Genomic DNA, 25,625 nt, shown 5'->3' on the forward strand with positions numbered 1-25,625 from the left:
GTCTGGGAAGGGCAGATCTATGCTGCATGTCTTGGGTGCATCTTTATCTGGGGAGGGCAGGGTCATGCTGCATGTCTTGGGTGCATCTTCAGTCTGGGAAGGGCAGAGTCATACTGCATGTCTTCAGCGCATCTTCAATCTGGGAAGGGCAGGGTCATGCTGCATGTCTTGGGTGCATCATCAGTCTGGGAAGGGCAGGGTCATGTTGCATTTCTTGGGCACATCTTTAGCTGGAAAGGGCTGGGTCATGCTGCATGTCTTGGGTGTATCTTCAGTCTGGGAAAGGAAGGGTCATGTTGCATGCCTTGTGAGCATCTTCAGTCTGGGAAGGGCAGGGTCATGCTGCATGTCATGGGTGCATCTTTAGCTGGGAAGGGCAGGGTCATGCTGCTTGTCTTGGGCGCATCTTCAGTCTGGGAAGGGCAGGGTCATGCTGCATGTCTTGGGTGCATCTTCAGTCTGGGTAGGGCAGGGTCATGCTGCATGTCTTGGGCAAATCTTCAGTCTGGGAAGGCCAGGGTCCTGCTGCATGTCTTGGGCGCATCTTCAGTCTGGGAAGGGCAGATCTATGCTGCATGTCTTGGGTGCATCTTTATCTGGGGAGGGCAGGATCATGCTGCATGTCTTGGGTGCATCTTCAGTCTGGGAAGGGCAGAGTCAAACTGCATGTCTTCAGCGCATCTTCAATCTGGGAAGGGCAGGGTCATGCTGCATGTCTTGGGTGCATCATCAGTCTGGGAAGGGCAGGGTCATGTTGCATTTCTTGGGCTCATATTTAGCCGGAAAGGGCTGGGTCATGCTGCATGTCTTGGGCGTATCTTCAGTCTGGGAAAGGAAGGGTCATGTTGCATGCCTTGTGCGCATCTTCAGTCTGGGAAGGGCAGGGTCATGCTGCATGTCATGGGTGCATCTTTAGCTGGGAAGGGCAGGGCCATGCTGCTTGTCTTGGGCGCATCTTCAGTCTGGGAAGGGCAGGGTCATGCTGCATGTCTAAGGTGCATCCTCAGTCTGGGTAGGGCAGGGCCATGCTGCATGTCTTGGGCGCATCTTCAGTCTGGGAAGGGCAGGGTCATACTGCATGTCTTCAGCGCATCTTCAATCTGGGGAGGGCAGGGTCATGCTGCATGTCTTGGGTGCATCTTCAGTCTGGGAAGGGCAGAGTCATACTGCATGTCTTCAGCGCATCTTCAATCTGGGAAGGGCAGGGTCATGCTGCATGTCTTGGGTGCATCATCAGTCTGGGAAGGGCAGGGTCATGTTGCATTTCTTGGGCACATCTTTAGCTGGAAAGGGCTGGGTCATGCTGCATGTCTTGGGTGTATCTTCAGTCTGGGAAAGGAAGGGTCATGTTGCATGCCTTGTGAGCATCTTCAGTCTGGGAAGGGCAGGGTCATGCTGCATGTCATGGGTGCATCTTTAGCTGGGAAGGGCAGGGTCATGCTGCTTGTCTTGGGCGCATCTTCAGTCTGGGAAGGGCAGGGTCATGCTGCATGTCTTGGGTGCATCTTCAGTCTGGGTAGGGCAGGGTCATGCTGCATGTCTTGGGCAAATCTTCAGTCTGGGAAGGCCAGGGTCCTGCTGCATGTCTTGGGCGCATCTTCAGTCTGGGAAGGGCAGATCTATGCTGCATGTCTTGGGTGCATCTTTATCTGGGGAGGGCAGGATCATGCTGCATGTCTTGGGTGCATCTTCAGTCTGGGAAGGGCAGAGTCAAACTGCATGTCTTCAGCGCATCTTCAATCTGGGAAGGGCATGGTCATGCTGCATGTCTTGGGTGCATCATCAGTCTGGGAAGGGCAGGGTCATGTTGCATTTCTTGGGCTCATCTTTAGCTGGAAAGGGCTGGGTTATGCTGCATTTCTTGGGTGTATCTTCAGTCTGGGAAGGGAAGGGTCATGTTGCATGCCTCGTGCGCATCTTCGGTCTGGAAGGGCAGGGTCATGCTGCATGTCATGGGTGCATCTTTAGCTGGGGAGGGCAGGGTCATGTTGCTTGTCTTGGGCGCATCTTCAGTCAGGGAAGGGCAGGGTCATGCTGCATGTCTTGGGTGCATCTTCAGTCTCGGTAGGGCAGGGTCATGCTGCATGTCTTGGGTGCATCTTCAGTCTGGGAAGGGCAGGGTCATGCTGCATGTTTTGGGTGCATATTTAGCTGGGAAGGGCAGGGTCATGCTGCATGTCTTGGGCGCATCTTCAGTCTGGGAAGAGCAGGGTCATGCTGCATGTTTTGGGTGCATCTTTAGCTGGGAAGGGCAAGGTCATGCTGCATGTCTTGGGCGAATCTTCAGTCTGGCAAGGGCAGAGTCATGCTGCATGTCTGGGGTGCATTTTCAGTCTGGGAAGGGTAGGGTCATGCTGCATGTTTTGGGTGCATCTTTAGCTCGGAAGGGCAGGGTCATGCTGCATGTCTTGGGCGCATCTTCAGTATAGGAAGGGCAGGGTCATGTTGCATGTCTTGGATGCATCTTCAGCCTGGGAAGGGCAGGGTCATGCTGCATGTCTTGGGAGCATCTTCAGTCTGGGAAGGGCAGGGTCATGCTGCATGTCTTGGGCGCATCTTTAGCTGGGAAGGGCAGGGTCATGCTGCATGTCTTGGGCGCATCTTTAGCTGGGAAGGGCAGGGTCATGCTGCATGTCTTGGGCGCATCTGTAGCTGGGATGGGCAGAGTCAAGATGTATGTCTTGGGCGCATCTTTAGCTGGGATGTGGCAGGTATTGCAATGAAATCTGAGCTTGGCATTCCTTAATACCTTGTTGGAGAGAATGAGAGCATCTTGCTGGGAGCGAGAGCTGGTCGCAGGGCCTGCATGCATAGATTTGAAAGAACTTGCCATCCAGTTCTTCCTTTCTTTGCATTCCGAATCCCCAGCCTTGACCCGGTGTGGCTCAGAGAGTGGCCCATATCCGGTAGAGATCCATCATTTATCAGCAAGATAGGTCAGTGTCTCTGAAGTGAATGCCTTATACGTAATTGCCTTTATTTGAGGAGGAGATGGTGCATCTAACACAAGCGCTGTGCAACAGGGTAACACAGCAGTGGAGCGTCCCTCTAACACAAACACTGTGCAACCAGGCAACATATCAGTGGAGCGTTCCCCTAACACAAACACTGTGCAACCGGGCAACACAGCAGTAGAGCGTTCCCCTAACACAAACACTGTACAACCGGGCAACACAGCAGTGGAGCGTTCCCCTAACACAAACACTGTACAACCGGGCAACTTAACAGTGGAGCGTTCCCCTAACACAAACACTGTGCAACAAGACAACACAGCAGTGGAGCGTTCCCCTAACACAAACACTGTGCAACCGGGCAACATAGCAGTGGAGCGTTCCCCTAACACAAACACTGTGCAACCGGGCAACACAGCAGTGGAGCGTTCCCCTAGCACAAACACTGTACAACCGGGCAACTTACCAGTGGAGCGTTCCCCTAACACAAACACTGTACAGCCGGGCAACACAGCAGTGGAGCATTCGCCTAACACAAACACTTTGCAACCGGGCAACACAGCAGTGGAGCGTTCCCATAACACAAACACTGTACAACCGGGCAACTTAACAGTGGAGCGTTCCCCTAACACAAACACTGTGCAACAAGGCAACAGTAATGGAGCGTTCCCCTAACACAAACACTGTGTAACCGGGCAACACAGCAGTGGAGTGTTCCCCTAACACAAACACTGTGCAACCGGGCAACACAGCAGTGGAGTGTTCCCCTAACACAAACACTGTGCAACCGGGCAACACAGCAGTTGAGCATTCCCCTAACACAAACACTGTGCAACCGGGCAACACAGCATTGGAGTGTTCCCCTAACACAAACACTGTGCAACCGGGCAACACAGCAGTGGAGTGTTCCCCTAACACAAACACTGTGCAACCAGGCAACATAGCAGTGGAGCATCCCCATTTCTGTGTGCCTCCAAATGGGAAAGTGTTAGGATAGAAGCAAAACATGAGCGAGCTGGTGATGGTGGAAGATGAGAACCTGAGGGGGGACAGACAATGTGCTTAGTATCCATAGGCTTTCCAGTTCTCAGTTAATTCCGGTAACTTCCAGAAAAAACCGCCAGGAGGCAAAAATGCCTCCTTGGTTTCAATCTAAAAACACAGGTCTTTCCCCTCCCACTTGGGCCTTGGTGTGAAGAAGGATGGGAGGAGGTTTCAGGAGGCAAAGAGGTAGCTGGAGAGGGGGCTTGGCATACAACAGGAGAAGGGCCCTTCTTCCCACAGATGCCTTTATGCTTTCTCCCATTGCATCCTCTCCTGTCCCCTGACCCTATCCAAAAACGCTGCACATTGGATGTTTCATTGTTTTCTTTGTAAAAAAAAAATAGTTGGCAGTGGTCAGGGGCTTTCTTGAGGACTTGTATATATATTTGAGTCATTTTTGTGGCTATGGTTCACATCTCAAAATTAGCCAAAATTACAAATAAATAGCCCCCAACGACTGACAAATAATTGTATTTACAAAAATGCCTTAACATGGATTTTTCAGTGTCTCTGGTTCTGGTCACTGACTCTTTTTTTGACCTCGCTCACATTTAGGATTTTAATATAGGATGCACGAAACCAAAACATTTATGTTCATTTGTTTTCTTTTTTTAAAGAAAGTATGTAAGTGGGCAGGTGCTACTTTGAGCATTTGTAGCACATTTAGAGCCTTTTTATGTGACCATGAATTCACGCACCCCCAAAAATAAACATAATTCCAAATTTGCCACAATTCCTCAAAATAGCCCCCAACTAGTGACACATACTTTTTTTCCCAACTAAACAAGGATGTAACAGAATTTGCAGCATGTGTGTTTGTGCCCCCAAGCTGTCTTTGTGGCTAATCTAATAGACGTAGTGTTAGAACAAAACATACACAGGCACTGCAAAATCTCTGTTATGTCATTTTTGTTCAAACTAAATACTTGTCAGTAGGCAGGGGCTGTTTTGAGAAATTGTAGCCAACTTTTAGCCATTTCTGTGACCACACACTTGCTTTGCCCCAAAAATAAAAATGACCATGACATTTGCCACACTTCCTCTGAACAGCGCCCTACCACTGACAAATACATTTGTTCTTTTACAAAGAAAAACAATGTACCATTGTATTTGCACTATCTAGATTCACACACCCAGGCTCTTTGCTTCTGTTCCTTCACCCATCATGAGACAAGACAAGCAACAGGTGCGAAGGAGGGGATGTCTAAGGAGTCGGGGACATGTACATTGTTGCACAGCATTGTTCCACTTTTAAGGCCCTTTCTAGTCGAGCGCTTTGAGGCCCTGCCAACACTCCCTCGTCTCCACTTAAATGTACGTGTAAAACTATAACTAAATCCTGGGGCTGCATCAACATATTTTGCTGCAACTAAGTTTGAAAGTTCATTTACAAAACACAAAAGTCATTATTTAGTCTCGCACTGCTTTGAGTTCTGATACATTCAGGTTTCTTTTCAAGATGGGAAAAACAAAACTAAAATGATCCTCTTTTTGTTTAACATATTTCTACAAGGATGTATATGTTTGTCAGAGTGGTTTATTATGATTTCTTTAGAGAGTACACTTAAAAGACAAAAACACACCTTTCTACCAACCAGAGCCTGGAAGATATATGTGGTCAAAATTCTATGCTTGAGACTGGGCTCAAATCCCTGCATCGCCACTTAACTGAAGTGTGTGATCTTAGGCAGAGCATTTCATCTTACTGTGACTTCTCAGTGACAATTAGAAGTCCTTAGAACTGATATTCTGTCCACATTGTGCTCTCGAAACAAAATGTCACACTTGTTATATTGTTCCACGAATAATAACAATGATCTTTCATAGATTACTTGGAGACCATAAAATGACAGCAGTGCACAGTATAAATCAACATGCCAGGCAATGGTGCCCATGGTCTTTGAATGAATGCTGGGCATAAACAATAGGGCATCCCTCTTGTGCTGTGTGTGGCGGAGGGCTGAGGGTTTTTAGTCAATGTTTCTGAGATGATGGGTGTGGGGGATCAGCTGCGTGGCCTAGGGCGTCATTGAGGGTTTTGAGTACCGAGTCAGCATCACGTGCTGATGAAGATGTTTTTGTGGTTGATCAGTGAGGATGTATTTGAATGATCTGGTTGATATCTCAGTGGGTGTGACTGACCACTGTACTATTGGTGTGGGTGTGAAATTGGCAAGGGGGTGACATGATCGTGTAAACAGTCCAAGAGAGGAGAGGGGCGGGTGGGGGGGGGGGTCTTGACAGTGAGCTGGGATGGCACAGAAAACTAAGTGACTCATTTACAATTAGGTCGTGCAGTAAAAAGGTGTTAGTGGAATGGAATTCTAAATCTAAAATTGAAACTTGCCCAAACTGCCAGAATCTATTTGGAGGAAATGTCCCCTACACAAATCCATTACTAAATGAGATATTACTGTATGCAGTGAACATTGCATGCAGTTATATGGCAATCCCCACCGGAGACCAACGGGGCTCCAAGATGGGTAATAACTGAAGGGTCTGTATGACTCTAAATCAAGCAGACCCTTACTGGGCCTGCTTGCTCACTGGAAGAGCTAAGGGCATTTGAGTCTAGTGCTATTTCCAGGGGGAATACCACCAAGCCCTAAATGAGGTGCTAGTTCCAGTGTGGTGTCCCCGGAGTGCTTTTACTAGTGATGCGAAGTCTAGGGAGGTGGGATCTACGATGTTCCCTCGAAAACGTTTTATTTTTTACACATGTGGCTGAAAAAGAAATACAGCGACTCCCGCAAATCCCTCTCATCCCACACCATAATACATTCCTAAACCCAACCCCCATCTGTAATTGCAGCAAAATGTGTAAAATAAAATGTAAAAAAAAGATCAAATGGGCCTTCGAGGAAATGGGCTGGTTCCGGGAGGTGAGGGGGTTTGAGGCTGGCTACCTGCCTAGCTTTGGTGCACTGCACTGCACAGAGGCATTCCTGAGATAGATACATAGTCCATGCATCACCTCTACCTGTGCTTATCATTGCTCATACAATTGAGGAGAGTGGGATGTAAGGTGTAGATTAGCAGTAAATGCATGTTCTCTATCTGTGCTACAGAGAACGCCTTGTGACTCCCCAAGGAGGCATAGAGGCAATCTAGGGGTGCATGCGTTCCAGCAGGCAGCAGCTGAACCAAGACAAAACTGAAGTGACCCCAGAGGGCCCCCCTCAACCCCTCAAGAGAGGAGAGCTTATCACTGAACCCCCCCCCCCCTTGATTAATGGGGCAAATCTATCTGTTCTGCTTAGATTACCCATCCAAGGGGGTCATCACAAGTTGAGCGGTATCCCGGCAGTAAATCCGCTGGGATACCACCAAATGCAAATAGCGTTATTGCAACATGGTCCGGAGTTATTAGCATCAAATCCCGAGTTGTGGCAAGGCGCTAAGTCCACATTTGTATTGGGTCTGGGCCCAATGGGGCATTTTCATTGCAATTAATGTGGCACTGCGCTAATTTTGCCAAACATTGGCAGAAAGTCCCCAGATTTACCTCCAGCTAAAAGCTGGAGGTAAAGCTAGCCGACTTTACGTCAAACTCATAGTTGGGCGGGGCGGTAATGCGGCGGTAATAGTGTTATGATGAAGCCCCAAGTCCCTTTTTGCCAAAGAAGGGGAACAGAGCGACAAACACCAGTACTCCTGAATACGTTCAGTTGGAACTTTTGAGATGAGCTTTTCATCAGACGATCTGGCGCCAGTGCTTAAAGTGGGCCGGGGCCTGCCGGGGCCGGGCCCTGTCAGTCTCCAAAAAGTGGGACTGAGCCGGGGCCCTGCCGGGGCCCCCCATCCCACACAACATTGGCCGGATGCATTATCCCGCCGCGGCCGCAGCTGCGACGGGAGATGCGCCCGCCAGTTTAATTGCAGGCGAGCTGACAGAAGTGCCAGCCAGGCACAGCGTTGCTGAAGCTGGCTGGCACTTCTGTCAGTCAATGTAACTTGGGAAGTTACAGTTCCTTTGTTTGCCCTCGCCAGGTCACTGACCCTCAGCGAACTTGTGGGCTCCATGATCTAATATGCAGATTAGATCACGGAGCCCGCGGGTTTGCAGAGGGTGAAAGGCGCCTCGGGCTCAGTGATCTATCTGCTCTGAGCAGAGATCACAGAGCCCGAGGCGCCTTTCTCCATCGGCAAAGATTTATAAAAGATGCCTTGAATTGTATACGTTTCAAGCCATCTTTTATAAACGTAGAATTATTTCTATGTTTATAAAAGACCGCTTGAAACGTGCACAATTCAAGGCATCTTTTATAAAGCTTTGTCGATGGACAAAGCCACCTCGGGTTTTGTCCCTCCTCAACGCTTTATAAAAGATGCCTTGAATTGTGCACGTTTCAAGCCGTCTTTTATAAACATAGAAATATGTTATAAATGTCTATGCTTATAAAAGGTGGCTTGAAAAGTGCATAAACCATAGTAAGGTAAGCGCACAAGTGTGCGTAAATTACTATGGTTTGTGCACTTTTCAAGCCACCTTTTTATAAACCTAGAAATACGTAACATTGGTATGTTTATAAGGCTTGAAAGGTACACAAACCATAGTAGTGCGCATACAAATATATAAATGCTCACATAAATTTATATATTTGTTTGCGCACCTTACATTGATTTGTGCACGTTTTAGGCCACGCCCACAATGGAAGCCACACCCCCAAACGAGGGCCCCCCCTCAATTTCTTACCCCACTTAAAGCACTGTCTGGCGCCATGATGCCTCGGCACTGGCAAGATGTTTGCGAATCATACATTGCTCTACATACCAACCTAGATGGTCTGTAGTCTACACAAATTAAATACGGCCCATGCTGTGATACCAGTAAGGTAGAGTTTATGGATGAAATTCTCTGCCAGTTTTTGAACTTGTGCATGTTGAGGTGACCTCAATCTCCCTGGTAAAATCATATATTCTCTAGCTCACTTAGCCTGTAGGAGAGTTTCCTTGTCATATCTTGAATCCTGTTGCGATTCCATGGGGTTACAATATTTGTGGTCCCCAAACCAGGACTTCGATGCAGGTATTTATTATAAGTCAGACATCGTCAACGATACGAGGAGATTTAGGGCTCTCCTGGATGCCATCTTTTCAACGCCAGATAGTACACAGGGACAGGAGGAAAGAGAATACCGCACCTAGAAGCTAGAAAGCTCACAGAAGCGCTATACAAGAGGCCCTGGTGCAAAGCAGAAGTAAATAGAATCTTCGCTGTCACTGCATTTCATTGTATAGTCTGTGGGCAGAGTGGAGGGGGTGAAGTGCTTGAAATAAACTGTGTGTGAATGCATATTTTCTATTTGCATATATCATTGTAGATTCCATGGGAAGGGGGCACGCCTCTAGAAATGTTTCAAAAATGTAACTTTTCAACTAGTGTGTATCATTGTACATTTTATGGGATAGTGCGCCACCAAGTGGACACGGAGCACAAATCAATCGTTTCTGCCTCAGTATACCATTGCACATTATATGGGATAGGGCGACATCAAGTGGAAATTACACGTACATTTTTATTTTCTATTTCGTAATATCACTGTATATTCACAGGACATGGGTTCACATTGCACTTAAATTAATCTATGTATTGCTTGAACTGTGTTTAGGGGTTTCTGTAAACCATGGCACATTAACATTTTTTTAAAAACATTTCTCGTTTGAACGTTTGTATATATTTGCATATTCTTTGGAAAGAGCGACACCAAGTGGACATGATACGTAAATGAATGATTCGTTCCACTTTTATGACTGTACCTTATTGGTATGGGTACGTTGTGGAAAACTGGCGAAACGGCATCTTTCATGCAGGTGTTTATCATTTCACATTTCATGGGATAAGGCGACACTTGACTTATTTTTGTGACAAATGCATCTTTTCTAATGGGCTACCTCGAGACGGAAAAGGAAGCAGGTCTATTGTTCTATTTTTATCTTTTTATTCTCGAATTTTAGTGCTTACATTTTTGGGCAAAAATGTAGATGGTACGTTTTGGTTAGGCAATATTGGCGTTGCTGGGGTGGAGAGCCGTGCAGGGACAGTTGTAGCTGTACATCACAAAACCGTGAGTGCTAGAACACATAAAAGGTGAAGCAACCACACCTTGTAGGAAGCAGGACCCAGAAAGCCATTCAGTCACCTTGCTGCCTCCCAACTCACGTGCAGGCAGCAGAAGGGTGTCAGCAGCAGTTGCAGCTGTGCATCGCAAGATAGTATGCACTAGGACCCAGGATGCTGCAACCACTACAGGATGGATACATCAAGACCAGAAAGCCCTTCAGTAGCACAGCTGCATTGCAAAGCACACAAAATACAGCAGAATGGCAGTCGGCAGCAGTCAGTGGACACGTAGTGGGTCAGTGTGGTGTGGAAGTTGCAGATAGTTGTGTTGTGTGGCCTGCTTAATCGTTTGCCCCAGCTCACCCATTTCTTTAGAGACGTTACCCAGCTGATCCAGGCTGGTGTTGGCAACTACCAAGGGAGTGCTTAAAGGAGACTGTTTGGAAATTCTTGCAAGAGAGGGGGAGAGTGTGGTCCACTGAATTGAACTAAGAATTGAAAGCACAGTTTCCTAACAACTATCTTGAAAATGTTTGGCAAGTCATCCATAATATAAACTCATTGATCATTTGCAGACCTGCAAACTGTGCTGTCTGCATTAATAAGCTCAGATTACAAAGCATAGACTGTTTCGAGATTGGTTCCTGTTTTTTAATACTGCTGGTGAGGGTGGAGGGGAGTGTCAGAGTTCAGTGTTCTCCACCACAGTGGATTTCTTAGAATAAAGGACTATCTGAGGACGCTGTTGGTACTCTTGCTCAAAGGAGAATTGCTGAGCATTTTGGTGCTGGACTGCCCTTGTGGGTGGGACAAAGACTGAGATGAAGGGTCCAGTGAGCTCAAACGTGGTTGTAGACCATCATGAGTGGAAGAAATTCCATAGAACAGGGTAGTTGACACATGTTAATTCTCAGTAGCAGAGCTCCCACGCTCCTTTTTAATTTTGCAGAACTTGGGGTTGCACCCTAAGTAACCCAGTGTAATCCAGATGTGGACCCCTTGCTCACTGTGTCTTAGAGAGGCCCAGCTACACCTCCCTGATGAGGCCCGACTAGGCCGAAACACGTGTCTGGGGTTGCTGTTGGTGCTCTTGTTCAGAGGAGAATTGCCTGGCATTTTGGTGCTGGACTTCCCTTGTGGGTGGGAGAAAGACTGATATGCAAATGGCTATTTCTCCTCTGTGAAGGGTGCAGTGAGCTAAAATGTGGCTGTAGACCCTCCTGAGTGGAAGAAATTCCATACAACAGGGTATTTGACCCATGTTCGTTCTCAGTAGAGGGGCCCCCAAACTCCTTTTTGACTATCTCAAAGCAATTTACTGGATAAGTACCAGGAGGATGTTTTTGAAGTATTGGTTTTTCCGTCTGAGTTCTAAAGTGCCTATACATTTAGTTTAATCTGTTACGTTAAGCCCAGTTCAGCTATGTTTTACAGCATGCACAAGACAATGAGGAAAGAAAAGCGGCCTTCTCACAGGTGGAACAAATGAGCTCCTGCAAACACATAAATGGAGGGACACTAGACCAGTTCCTCAAACAAACAGTGGTTGTTCTAGAGGGTCGTATCAAGGCAGCGGAGGCATCACTCGGAGTGACTGACCCTGCCGCAGAGGGAGGACCTTATAAAAATATAATTATTGGGGGGAGTTTATGGCACTACATATGTTTGCTCTGATCCAGAGGAACTCCACAGAGGAAGGTTAGGTTGTATAATATTAGTCCAGTGATGTAACGTTGGATCAGGATTCTCTGAATTGTTTATTTATATTGAACATTGTAAAATTGATGCGTTGGGTATGTTGTATTTTAGGGGGTTCATGAATTTCAGAATGATGTATGATTAAGGGATGTATTTGTTTCTCCAACGTCATCTATGAGTTGTTGCATACAAAGAGGAAGGTAGGAAGTAAGGTATAGGGCACTCTATGTCGAGGGTGACGTGATGGCCACTTATTGAATATTTGCACCTCTGGTCTTCTGAAATGGTATGTAGCACGGATGAGGTATAGTAGGATGTATATAGTAGATGTTTTATGGACGTGGCCTGAAATAACCATTCTAAACTGAGCTGATCCATCAGTCTCAACCGGAATCCCTATATGCAGTTGATGGGACCTGGCTTATGCCAGACTATCTCCCGGCTGGGCGACATGGCTTTGGGTCACCATGAGGGCAGTTTGAGACTTCTGCATTTGATGCTTCACATTTTGGAATCATTTTAGCACACCCAACCATAATCCTAGTGTTAATTACGCACCATCTTGTGTCTTTTTAGCTTTAGAAAGGCCATAAAAACACTCTTTTTCAATTCCAAGGATTAGTATGTTCCTTTAATTGTGACTTCTTGTGTCTGGACCCTGGCTTTACCCCTTGGACTGTTTTCAATGTGCACACTGAGGCCCATGGGCGTGTTTCGCATTAAAGTAATAAAATAATTACAATGACAATTGTGAAGAACGCCAAGCTGTACTGGCTTCCGCTTTGCACAAAGAAACATGTTATTGTGGGGCCGATTCATGGAACAATTGTGCGCCGAAATATGTGGCGCTAGCTGGCGCAAGCGTGAAAAAGCAAGCACATGCGTGTGATTCATGGAAGGCCCTGCGTGTGTTTTCCCTGGGAGGTGCGCCAAATCCGCGGGTGGCGCACACGGGCGCACACGTCACTGTAACATCCCGAACGACGTGCTCGACGTGCACATCGAAAGCGCACAACGTGTAGCACCCACACCAAAAGGGGGCGGAAGACGGGGCGGAACACGCAGAATGGGGAACAACACGTAAAAATGAGGGCGTAACTGGGGAAGTACTGCTGGGAAATACACAGAACGCCCACACGCAAGGGAACTACACGTATTCATGGAATGGAATAGGGGAAACACGTGCACGCCAAAAGAAACGCACAGGCCTAAACACGTCCGCCACATGAAGGCAGGCAGAAGCGTCCCCGCGCAGTATAAAAGTGTACACAAACAAGTATATACGGCTATGACTATGGCAGGTATAGGTTTCCATGGCCACACAACCAGGGCACAGATGTAACAATGCCAATGGGAGCTGTACTGAACAGCTGTCCTGGTCAATTGGGTGAAGGGCCCAGGGTACGTGATGGTAGATGCACCCCTGTGCTCCTGCAAGGCTGCCTGTCGACCCTGTGGATAAATGACGTTCACGCAACGCTCAGGCACCCCATAAATACAAGAAAAATGTATAAACGTATACTCAACCCCTGTAGCCGACATGCGTGTAAAAAAACCTCACGCAGTAAGCTATGGCACCCAGGAACACAAAAAAGTATACGCGATCAACACGCGGGCTCCCCAATAAATGGGGTACATGACAAACAGGGACACCCGCAGTTGGGAAAATAGATGGCGATAGCAATAGCGTGTGCGACTCACCGTCTAAATGGAAAAGAAATACGCGTTGGCACTGTAACTGCTGTGAAGTAATCGCATGTGAACCCCAAAGTAGGAAAAACACACGCGTCGGTCTCCACTGAAAGTATGCACATCGCGCAGCAGACCCGCGGGGACCATTAACATGTGCAGAAGGAAACGCCTGGGCGTGTTACGTCACTTACACGCTTATACTCTAAGGGCCTTTCCTCGAATTACACACTGACGTGCTGTTTTTTCACGTGCCACATCACTCCGTATCAAGCTGGCCACGCGACAACACACAGAAGACCATGCTCCTGCCCAGAAGGCCGAATTACTGCCCCCCAAAACCCAGAGCAGTCTCCCACAAGTTATCTGCTGCTGCCTGCCTGCTGCCATCGTGCCCTGCCATTTGGTGCCTGCACATCTGCCATCTGCAGGGGTCCAGTTGCTATGACCACCCCTGCTGGAACAGAAGACTCCCGACTGGTGTTCCATCACTCCACAGCCCAGCCCCAGGACCCGGTTGCCCACCCACACCTGCCTCGGGGGTTGCCATGTCTGACGCAACAACATCCGGCACCAGTGGCAACCCCTCATCAGAGAGGCAGAGGGCTACCAGCTTCAGTGAAAAGGAAGTTGGTATCCTAGTGGAGCAAGTTCTGGGGCATTATGATGCCCTCTTCACACCATTGTGCGCTGACAAGGAAGGACGGAGGAGGATCTGGATGGACATAGTGGGTGCCATCAACGCAGAGGGGGTGGCACCCTGCAATATCAAACACGTCCAGAAGTGCTGGGAGGACTACAAGTCCAGGACCCTCAAGAAGGCCCGGTGTCTCTTAGACGCAGCGGATGCTTTGTAGCACCAGGGCCAGTTTAACATTCAGCAGATGATGGTCCTGGAGTGCAATTTGCCCAGTGCTTCACCATCAGATCCTCAGGATGCAGGCCCGTAAAACAGTGCATGTTGCGGCGTAGTGGTAGTTAGCTACTTGGCTGTATGTGTGTCATGTATGGATATGTGTGTGCAGGGACATGATGGTGCTGCATGTGAGTCCAGTCAGGCGTAAACCACATGGATGGTGTATGTGTTACAATGCATTATGCGGAGCAGCATGTGGAATGCACACATGTATGCATGGTTGTGTCTGTACTCAGACATGTTTGGGGTGTGAGAGATGGGTGCTGCTGTCATGGACATGCATGGTATACATATCTGAGTGTCTGAGTAGTGTATGAGTGACTTGTAAACGCCATGGATGCATGACACATGTCCGTGAAGATGTGTTGATTCACTGATACAGCCTAGTCATCCTTGTATCCACTGTGTCTGTGGGTACACAGGCCAGATGCATGACCCTCCGGTGATGTGTGTGCATGTGATCAGCATGTCCCATGATGCATGTGAGTATCAGCCCACCATTGGCTGTATCTACGGTGCCTTGGATATGGATATCAATGTTTGTTGCATGTGTCATGCCTGTTCCTGCATGTGTGTTGCCTGCACTGACCCATGTGTTGTGGAGGGACATGATGGAAGTGACGTTTGACAGTGCCACTCATGTGCTATTGCTTTGTGTCTAGGGGACTATAGATCAGTACCCTGATGCTTGTGTTCAATGTCTTCCTTTACACAGCGGCGAGTGAAGAAGAGGGCCGAGACGGCGCTGTGGAGGAAAGCGGCAGGGATGCCACCACCGGCCGGCGACGCAAGGTCCAGTCACCCTCCCAGGAAATTCCATCATCTGGGAGCAAGGGGACTGGTGCCGCGTCTGCCACTATGGCTGCAGCGGAAGGGGCGGATGAGCCCCCACAGGGGCTTGCAATGGCGGAAGACGGTGCAGAGCCACCCAGGTTGCTGGTGTGTATAGAGGAGGAGGAGGCCGCTACAGAGCCACACGTGGGGCCTGGTGGGGGTGGTACCACTGGTGCAAGTGGTGCAGTCCAAGGGCAGGAGGCAGCACAGGTTGCAGCGGAGGTGCCTGTGCATGTCTCTGTCCCTGATACAGTGACTGCATCACCATGCACCAGCAGGGATGCCCCGTCCCAGGCCTGTCCGCAGGTAGGGGTTAGGTCCACATCATCTGGCACTCCTCTACCTGCGGACAAGAGGACCTGTGACCGGATTGAGTCCGTCTTGATTGGTGTCGCGTTGCACACACGTGACATTCGTGATGCCGTGCATGCTTCCTGGGGGGACCACGCATATCATCACGAAGAGATGTGTGCCAACGTGGCCCAGTTTGGAGGGGCCATGGTCGGGGGCTTCCTCCATGTGTCAGCCAGTCTTGCGGCCCTCTCCTCCTGTGTGCACACTATACACCAGTCGTTCTCTGTGCCATTTTCAGGCACAGATGCCACCAGGGCCCCCTGTGGACCAGCCCCAACCAACTCAGCCAGCCTGGTGGAGATCCCATCCCTGCCACAGTCAGGAGTCGGAGGTCCAGCAGAGGTGCGCACCCCACCAACTGGAACCCAGCAGATGGAGAATGGGCCAGAATCATTGGGCAGGGCACGTGCACGACGGCGCCGGGGGATTCCATCAGCCCGGAGGCCGTCGTGGTGGCAGAGGCAGTTACGTCGGAGGCAGCAACAGGCTCAGCGTGGGAGGCATCATGGCTCAGGGCCATCAACACCCTGCTGGCAGGCATCAGCCGAGGGGCAGGAGGACCCTGGACTGGGAGTGTCTTCCGTGTGGCAGCGGTTGAGCCGGCAAATAGATGCGGAGAGGCTGCGGGTGGAGAGGGCATGGCTCAGGATGGTCAGTGCAGAGAACTCCATGCTCCGGGCTTTGAGGTGGGTGGAGGGCCTTGAGGAAACTCACAGGGAGTTGAGGGATTTCATGGCTGCATCCCTGCGAGACCTCGAGGCCAGGGAACAGGCCCGCCTCCGGAACATCAACGTGGAGTTCGATGATGCCCTGGCCCGGAACATCACAAAATGAGCCGTGGGACTGGCTTGCCACCTTTGTAAATAGTTATGTAGGTGTAGGTTTCCATTCTATTTTTTTTTCCTTTGGGGTGCATGGACTATGCCCCGCCTTTTTGTAAATAGTTATTTATTAGGTAGGTTATTTGTTAGGTTTCCTTGGGATTGCTCATTGATCCTTGATTTTTAAATTGTATATAGTTATGGACCGGATTTGACTTTATATATCTTTTTTTACCATGGAGTCGGGGCCTGTTGGCAGGTGCCTGTCAGTGGGGGTGGGGTGGGGACATGAGTCAGGGCTCCCAAGTGTATGGTGCCATTTAGACTGCCTGCGGGGCATTCCCAGGGGTGATGAGCTGCCTGCGGGGCATGCCCAGGTGTGATGGGCTGCCAGCGGGGCATGCCCAGGGGTGATGGGCTGCCTGCGGGGCTTGCCCAGGGGTGTAGGGTGGTCCCCTGTGGTGTGGGCTGCATGTGGGGAATGGGGAGGGGGGAGGGACACACCCAGGAGGGCCCACACTGCCAAATCATGTGTAGAAATCCACGCGCACACCAGAATACACGTACCCCGCTCGCGACAGGCCAATCGCCTGAAGAAATCTACGGGCACCCCGGAATACACGTACCCCGCTCGCGCCAGGCCAATCGCGTGTAGAAATCCACACGCACCCCTATACACACATGCAGCCCATCCACCCTCCCCATGGGCCGCAGGCAGCCCATCACCCCTAGGCATGTCCCGCAGGCGGCCCATCAACCCAGTCCATGCCCCACAGGCAGCCCACACCACAGGGGGGACTTTTTCCATGCGATTTCACTAGAAATTCACGCGATTGGCCTGGCGCGAGCGGGGTACGTGTATTCCGGGGTGCGCAGGGAGTTTTACATGCGATTTCGCTGGCGTGAGTGGGGTACTCGTATTCCGAGGGGTGCGTGTGGATTTCTACACTTGATTGGCCTGGCGCGAGCGGGGTACGTGTATTCCAGGGTGCGCTGGGAGTGTTACACACAATTTCTCTGGTGCGAGCATGGTATGCGTTTTCCGAGGAGTGCGCATGGATTTCTACACGCGATTGGCCTGGCGCGAGCGTGGTACGTGTATTCCGGGGTGCATAGGGAGTTTTACACGCGATTTCGCGAGCGGGGTACGTGTATTCCGAGGAGTGCACGGGGAGTTCTACATGCGATTTTGCGCATTTCTAATGCGTTTCTGTGGTTGGGATGCTGTATGCTGGTGCACTGGCCTTTGCGCCATGTACTGGATTTGTGCGATATTTTTGGCGCATGGGGCGGGGTTGGGGTCGTAACTGGCGCTGCTGCAGGGTCGCTGCGCCACTTTGCACCACAGCTGGTTATGGATGTTAAAATCCATGAATACGCTGTGCGTCAAAATGGGTTTTGGCGCACGCAGTTGGAGCAGACTGCCGAAAGGGCACTCTATGCGCCAGAAGCGTGCGCCACTTGTGCCCTCAATTCTATGAATTACCCCCTAAATCTTAGCACAACGCAGCTCTACAAGTCTGTTAAGCGTCCATACAAGGCACCCATTGTGGGCTTGATGGTTAAAACAGTATCCAGCGAGTCTACAGGTAATTCCAAGAAGTATTCAGCAAAATGGAGGCCAGCCAGTTACCACCTTGCTGCCATTATGCTGTCCCGATTCACGCAGTGCACACATTCCCTGTGGCTGGGTGTATTCCCTTACTGAGCAAGAGGATGTATATCTGAGAGACTCTATACAGACGAAGCTCCACAGTGGTTTCATGCACAGTTCAAGATCTTCTGCAGTACTCTCCATGTTTTGTTCCAGGAAAGATGGAGAATTCCAGACATATTACGTCACACTAAAGAACCGTAACCCACCACCATTGATCAAGCTCTCTGTGATCAAGTTAATTAGGTTAAGATCTATACCATGTTTGACCTTCGAGTGACCTACAAGGGCATCCGAATCATGGAAGGCGGTGATTGGAAATTAATATGGTCTATTTGAGTATCTGGTGATGCCTTTCCGATTGTGAAATGCCTGTGTGTGGGTGTTATTTGCCATGGCCTGACTGACAAGGTTATTGTTGTCTATTCGGGTGATATCCCAACAGTGCTTGGTACCAGCAGAACGGATGTTACATATGTAAAACATGTTCTACAAATAGAACAGGAAAACAGGTTAAATGCATATCTGAATATTCACTTTTCATGTGTCCATCATTGCGTTCTTGGGCCATATCAGGTCAGCAAAGAATATATGGCTACTGAATAATCCCCGATTCCTTATTGACCTTGAAAGGATGGAAGACTGAGTCAGCCCGGCTATGGGATGGGAACTTGTGAAGTGCATGCAGGCTTGCCCCATGTGAGAGGTGAACTCTTAATGCATGATATACAAACTCATTTGGAATGGCCACTCCTTCATAATGTGAAACAAGTTCAACGTATAATTGGCTTTAACCAACTTCTATAGACCCGTTTATCCATGATTTACAACACTTAGTGACTGTCAATGGCACTCACCAAAAAGGAGGCACGCTTTGATTGGCCAGAGGGAGCCCAGTTCGCCTTCCATCACCTAAAGAAAGCCTCCAGCACTGCTTCTCATCCCAAAACCAAATCCAGACGCCCCATGCATCTATGACACATATGCTTCCAGTATAGACGTTTGGGCACTACTTCAGAGTGGTGTGTGGATATCAGCCCTTTATACCACTCAGCAGATGTGCCCAGATGCTCAGCAATGTCAGAAGTAATTATTCCCTCCCTGATAAGGAGTTAATGCCCGTGGTGTAATGCCAGCCTCCATAGACTACAGAACATGTGCGGGCACTTTCTCATTCTGGTAACCAGAGACCATCGCCTTCTCTTCAACTATGTTTGAATTTTTATATATATATATTTATGTTGTTGTTGTATAGCACTTTCTCTTTGTTTAAAGCCAAATGCTAAAAACAAACTCATCTTTCTTTACAATGTTATTTACTTAGTTTACACCTTTGTAACCATCCTTATCCCGTTATCTCAACAGGGCGACTTTGACCAGCGCACTGTCCTAAATGCACATGCATGGCTCTATAGGTTCTGGAGCCTTATCTCCACCAACAAACTCTTGGTCTCCACAAACCCTTTGAAGAAACCATGCCCCCCTTTTTTGCCCCCTCCTATTAAGGCTGGAGGGAAACACATAACTGGCTTGCCTTCTCCTCCCACTTCCCTTGTTCCATGTCCAAGGAACAAGGCAAATCCCCTCAGGATCCTGTCAATTTAAACCTGTTTCTCCGCTCACAGCCAAAAAAACACTGATGCTGCGCTTGCTTCATAGTTCTCTTCATTCCTAGTGCGGGCTCCTATTTCCCCATCCAATGATCTCCTCCCAATGAAACCAAGCCCACCTACTCTCTTCCAGATCTGCCAGAGCACGTGGAGACCATGCAAATGGCAGCCGTGTGTGGTACATATCCTAGTAACATCACATAAGTTCCTCACAGGATATTAAGGGTATTGAATGGTCTGGTCTATGGTTCATCTTCTTCAAACCCATTAATTCTGGGAGATGCAGTACTAGAGAAGACTTACAAGAGAGAAATAGATTTCTACTTAATAGAAAACATAAAACACAAACACAGGTGTTCCGTGCCTAATTCTCCTCGGTCGGGCAAAAAACACAGGTAGAACTATTGAGAAGAGGTGTGGCTAGCAAAGAAAATAATTAAAAAAGAAAAGAATCATCGAACTGGATCTTGCCCTTGCAGAAGGAACAACATCTAAGCAGGGATATAGGCGTCCAGTGCCACTGTGCACACTGTGCTGCCTCTACATAAAACAAACGACAATTAAAATACATATTCAAATGTGTTTTCATAAATGTACCCTTTTTGATATAGCAAACAGGGAGAAGAGCCTTGAAGGAAGCAAATACTATAGAAATAGCCATTCAAATCCCAGAGGATGGTATCCGTCTAAATCACAGAATGGTCCATGCAGGAAGCATTCCCACCGCACTGTATACATGTCACTGCTGCTACATTTTCATTTCTTTTTTCTTTTTTGGACCTGATGCAATTGTGTTCCCTTTTTTCCTAGGTCCCCCTCCTTGCCCTGTATTAATGCATGCATGAGCCCCCTTACCTGCCCAGGCCTAGCAAGAGGAGCGGATGCAGGGTAGGTGATAGCTACCATGTGAAGGAAGGGACTGGCTGTAGGTGTCTGGACTCAAATATGAACGCTGTGCCAGTGTCCTCAGAAGACTATGTTGGATGCACCCCTTGAATATCAAGACTGGACCCCATTTCACAGATGCGTGGTAACTAATATAGCCTTTGCTTGCGTCAGTAACGTTGCTTAACTTTATTAATCTTACACCTGTTTTATGTGAGTGATGACAATTTCTGTGATGTTATCAGTGACAAAGTTCATGTAATCTCACTTGCAATGTTGCCAGCAGTGCTGGAAATCATGTGATGTCATATACTGTGATATCATTGGGTGTGTCATGAAACTTATGACACCCATGCACTTTTTGTGAATTTATGTCCCAAATGCTGTTTGGATTCTTCCATATTCCAAGAAAAGCAATATGTAAAACCTTAATTAGCGGCTTCGAAATGAGCAAATCAACATTAGCCATTATTATCAATAAGGAACTGGTGGCTAAAGGTTCTAAAAACAATTTAACGGACGTCAAGGTATATAAGTATACAGACAGCCCCAACTATTTTTTAACATGGCAGCCAACTCGACTCATAACTTCACCACATATGTTCTACAAATAGGCTTCTAGATAAGAGGGAACTACCTTAAAATGAACTTGGACTCAATGGGAATGGGGATTTACCGAATTCGGCCTCCAGAATTCCTGGGACATGGGGTCGTAATGCCCTGGTAATTCCGGGAACCGCGGAGGCGGAATGGTAATACGAGTCTGGCGGTAACCGAGCCAGAAAAACCGGCAGGTTACCGCCGGACTCGTAATGAGGCCCATGGTCTTCAATTGTCCTTAGCTGTCACAGCAAGAGTTGCAAAGCTTTGCAGTCTGGTAAGTGAAAGTGCTCCTTCCTTATTTAGTTTTCTTGAAGTAAGGGTACATATGAGTAAGAGCGTAGAGTGTTCCTCCATCTACTATAAAACCCAGAACCTAAATGATAGAAGGCACAATTTACTATTACAAGAGAATTAAACTCTGTGTTGAAACTTGACCGGCAGCCAGTGTAATGATGGAGTGCTGAGGAAATAATTTCAAACTTTATGAGCTGTATAAGCATTTGTGCTGAAGAGTTCTGCACTCCCTGCAGGCAATTGAGGAGATGTGAAGGAATCCACAGGTAGATGCTCTTGTACTAGTCAATATGAGGCACTCTGAGTGCTGGTGCTGCCTCAACTGTACATGGAAAAGTTAAGTATGAACAAATGTGCTTTAGCTCTAGCTTTGTTGTAAATGCTCTTTTTTACAGTGGTGTTTTTCAATCAGCAATTTACCCAGGTCTTTCACCACCTTAGGTGGAGTGGGACTGCCCATGATCTGTAATAGACAGATGTTCAAAGGCTGTGTTTCAGGGAAGGAACTGACAGATAGGATTTCTATTTTTTTCGGCCAGTAGAGAGCTTGTTAGTCTACTGGTTGGTCCAGGAATACTTTCAAAGGCTCAGTAGGCACAGATCCTTCAGCAGGGGCTGAGTCTGTTAGTTCCCACCAGTCCAGGGGTTGACGCACCAACGTAGGTCTTCTTGAGATCAGACAGAGGATCAGGGTATCACTGGGACTTCAATGGCATTGGTGTTGGTCAGTTGCAGGGGTAGTCGTCGGGTTGTCAATGGCTGCTCTTTGTAGAGGACTTGGCTCCACCATGTATCTGTAAAATGGCTGCAGGAGTCCTTGTTTTATCCAAGACATGGACTGGAAGCTTATCCAGTCCCACCAATGGTAAGGATCTGCACCATTCAAACAGGCAGTGGCCATCCAATTAGGATTACCACTGGTCTCCACATCTGCCCAGCAACAGACACTCATGATGTGTACTTGGACCAGACAGTCGAAGCCCCACATCTAGACTTGCACAAAGTGATCATTTACCTCAGAAAGCAGCAGCTTTCCCTGGGAAAGGGCAATTCACATATGACATGTTCTTACCTGAGAAGGCAGGAAGAAGGCCAAATAACAATATGGCCAAAGGGCAATCAACTTCTTGTGGCGCAGCTGTCTTAGGGTGCAAGCCACCTTTACTTGTCCTTTGTGGTAAATTCAAAAGTTCACAAGTAAAAAAGTACAAAACACATTACAAAATATCTGCTGGCACCAGCTCATCCGAGGCAATTGTAAATGTAACCAAAAAGCCATTACAGACAAATGTATAAGGATACAAAGAGCCTCATTACGGTAAGCTTACCGGCACCCTCGTTTCTGGACCGCCACACTACGAGTCTGCATGCCGAGGCCGCTGCACCCGACAGGTCTGACCCTGCATGGCGAAGCGTGGCGGGTTACCACCAACCTCGTAATGAGGCCCATAGTGTCCTAACCACCCTTCACTTTAAGGTGATGCGTGCAATTGTAGCAATACAAGAAAACCACAATGAGAGATATAGGGCCTCATTACAAATCAGGCGGTCCGGAAATAACGGTGGCAGTAAACCCGCCGCCACCGTTGTTTCCGGACCGCCTGATCCCGACTCCTGCAGGCGGGAGGTGATGTTCCCGCCAGGTTTGATCTGGCGGGTTTAACACCGCCCGCCTGCAGGCGGACGAGGAAACACCAGCAGCGTTACGAGATGCTGCCGGTGTTTCCATGATCCCCATTCCCATTGAGTCCTATGGGACTCAATGGGAATGGGGATTAATGCCATTCCGCCTCCGTGATTCCTGGGAAACCGGGGTTGTAATGCCCCGGTAATTCCGGGAATCACAGAGGCGGAATGGTAATAAGAGTCTGGCGGTAACCAGGCGGTTTTACTGCCTCGGTTATCGCCGGACTCGTAATGAGGCCCATAGTCTGTCAGTACAGCTAGGCTTGTGGACTAATCACGTTGCCTCTAAGAATGAGCAAAAAGAAAAAGGCAGTAAAGCAGGAGACTTTACTAACCTCCAAAAGGTCAGGACAGGAGTCTTAAACAAAGCAAATAGACAGGATGTCCAAGAGAAGTCTAATGGAGGAAATCAGCAAAAAGAACATCTTACCTAACCATCGCTGTCTGCACCAGGATGCTGGGCTAATTACTAGAGGCACCATTTATTCTTCGCTGAGAAGGCTTGACACAGTCCTTGGGAACCAGATCATGCCACTAGGGGGCCAGTTAGGAACTGCTGCTTCAAGGAAAACTCTGTCAGCACAATAGGTAAATTGCAGCTGGGGGATAATGAAGTGAGTCTTTTTGAAGTATGGTGACCTGGAAAAGGGGGAAGCTTGTTGTAGCCCTGCAGAGGAGCTTTACCCAGAAGACGGATTCCATCATCTTAGAAATTCCTATGTCACACACACTTTCTCTGCCACTCCTACTTTCATGTAGAAAATGCTCTCTGAGAACTGATTCTTCTCATAGCAGCAAGGATTGCCCCCCTACAAAAGGTTTTAAATGGACGAATCTGCTGTGACAAAATGAATATATAAGGAGGTGAGGTCCCCCACTCTCTAGGTAAATCATCTTTGGACTTGAGAAGAAGCATTTCGCTGGGATGTTACTTGGTTACAGAACCTCCCCAAACCCCTCCAAAGGACCTGCCAAGGGAAAGGGTCTGCTTGCTGCGTGGACTCTGGAACCAGAGCACTGCCTGCTGAAGTGTCAAACCCTCGCCTTTGTTCAAGGCATGACACAACCTGGCTTTGATTAAGGCTTAAACCTCTTACGATCAAGGACCTTCCAAGGCATTATTGTTGTCTGATTAAGGACTCCCTCCAACTTTAAAGAGCAGACTTTTGAAACTCAATAATTGCAAAACAAATAGGCTGTTGCACCATGGCACATTTTGCCACATGATGTGAATGTTTCTCTTTTTGAATGTCGTTATTGAAATTAGTACATGAGATACATACTTTTCTCCTTTTATTTTGTATGCTTTCATCTATTACCGCAACAGAATCAATTTATTTAGTTACGGCAAAACTCTTTAGTTCAAAATGAATCCTGCTTGAAGATATGTATGCATGCTGTTACATGACAAAACTGTCTCGCTATTGAGTATGTTTTCCTTTTTTCACTTGTTCATGAATTATTCTCATTTCCTTTTATAGAGTTTCCCATGATTAGGGCTAGATTCTAACCTAATCTGTTTTGTTACCAATCTTATTGATTTATTGCCTTGCCTTATTATTAATTCTTAGGTCTTCAATACCACTTCCTTTGTTTTGTTTTGTTTTGTTTGTCCTACATGTGCACAAAGTATTTGCAAAAAAGTAAACAGATAACATTTATTTGAACTATAACACCTATTTGGTTTTCTGTATGTATCCTTTTGGCGCTCAATGTGAATGTTTTGATCATTAGCTTTTTACTCAATCATTGGTTGAACCAACTGTGCTTCAATTAATATAGACATTTTGGCCATCAACCCTCTGGTAGCAGTACATTTTTTTGATTACCCTTATATCCGCCCTACCCTGCTACCTGTACCTCAGGGCAAACAAACCTGTATTGTTTAATAGAAGTATCAAACCAGCAAGTGCTCCTGGCAACTTTCCTGGCTGGGCAGCAGATGGACACACATTTCCTCAGAGAACTTGGATAGGGCTTCAAAGCACCCCAGGAAGAAGAGAAGCTGCCTTTGACGCTCTAAGCAATTTTAGACCCCTTTTAGTGCTTGTGAGCTACACTGACCAGAACATACCTGCCTGTCCCAAGGGTCTTCGAGCCAAGTGCTGTTGCTACTTGTTGAGCTGCACTGTGATGATGTACCCTGTCACACTGGATCAACCACCTTGAACCCAAATCGACACACCAGAAAGCATCAAGAAGCCCAGCCTCATGCTGTTGCGACCCAGAAAGAAGATATTAAGGTATCCACAGCCGTTCTGTTCCCCTTACTTTACTCTATAAGACATAGTGACAATGAAGGCCTTACACAAGTCCTTTTAAAGGACATATACTTAAACTTGACTAATGCTGCAAGACAATTGTCTTCATACCAAGACCTATCTTCATACAAAGAGAGCCCCTTTCATCCAAATGTCTTCATATTCTGTATATTTCATTACGGGGGTGGGTTGGTTTTATTAGTTTGTCTGTCTCTTTAACTTAAACAAAGTCTTATATTTGTACAGATCTTGATTTTTATT

Source organism: Ambystoma mexicanum, chromosome 3q, assembly GCF_040938575.1.
Source record: "Ambystoma mexicanum isolate Mex_15411 chromosome 3q, UKY_AmexF1_1, whole genome shotgun sequence".
Taxonomy (NCBI): Eukaryota; Metazoa; Chordata; class Amphibia; order Caudata; family Ambystomatidae; genus Ambystoma; species Ambystoma mexicanum.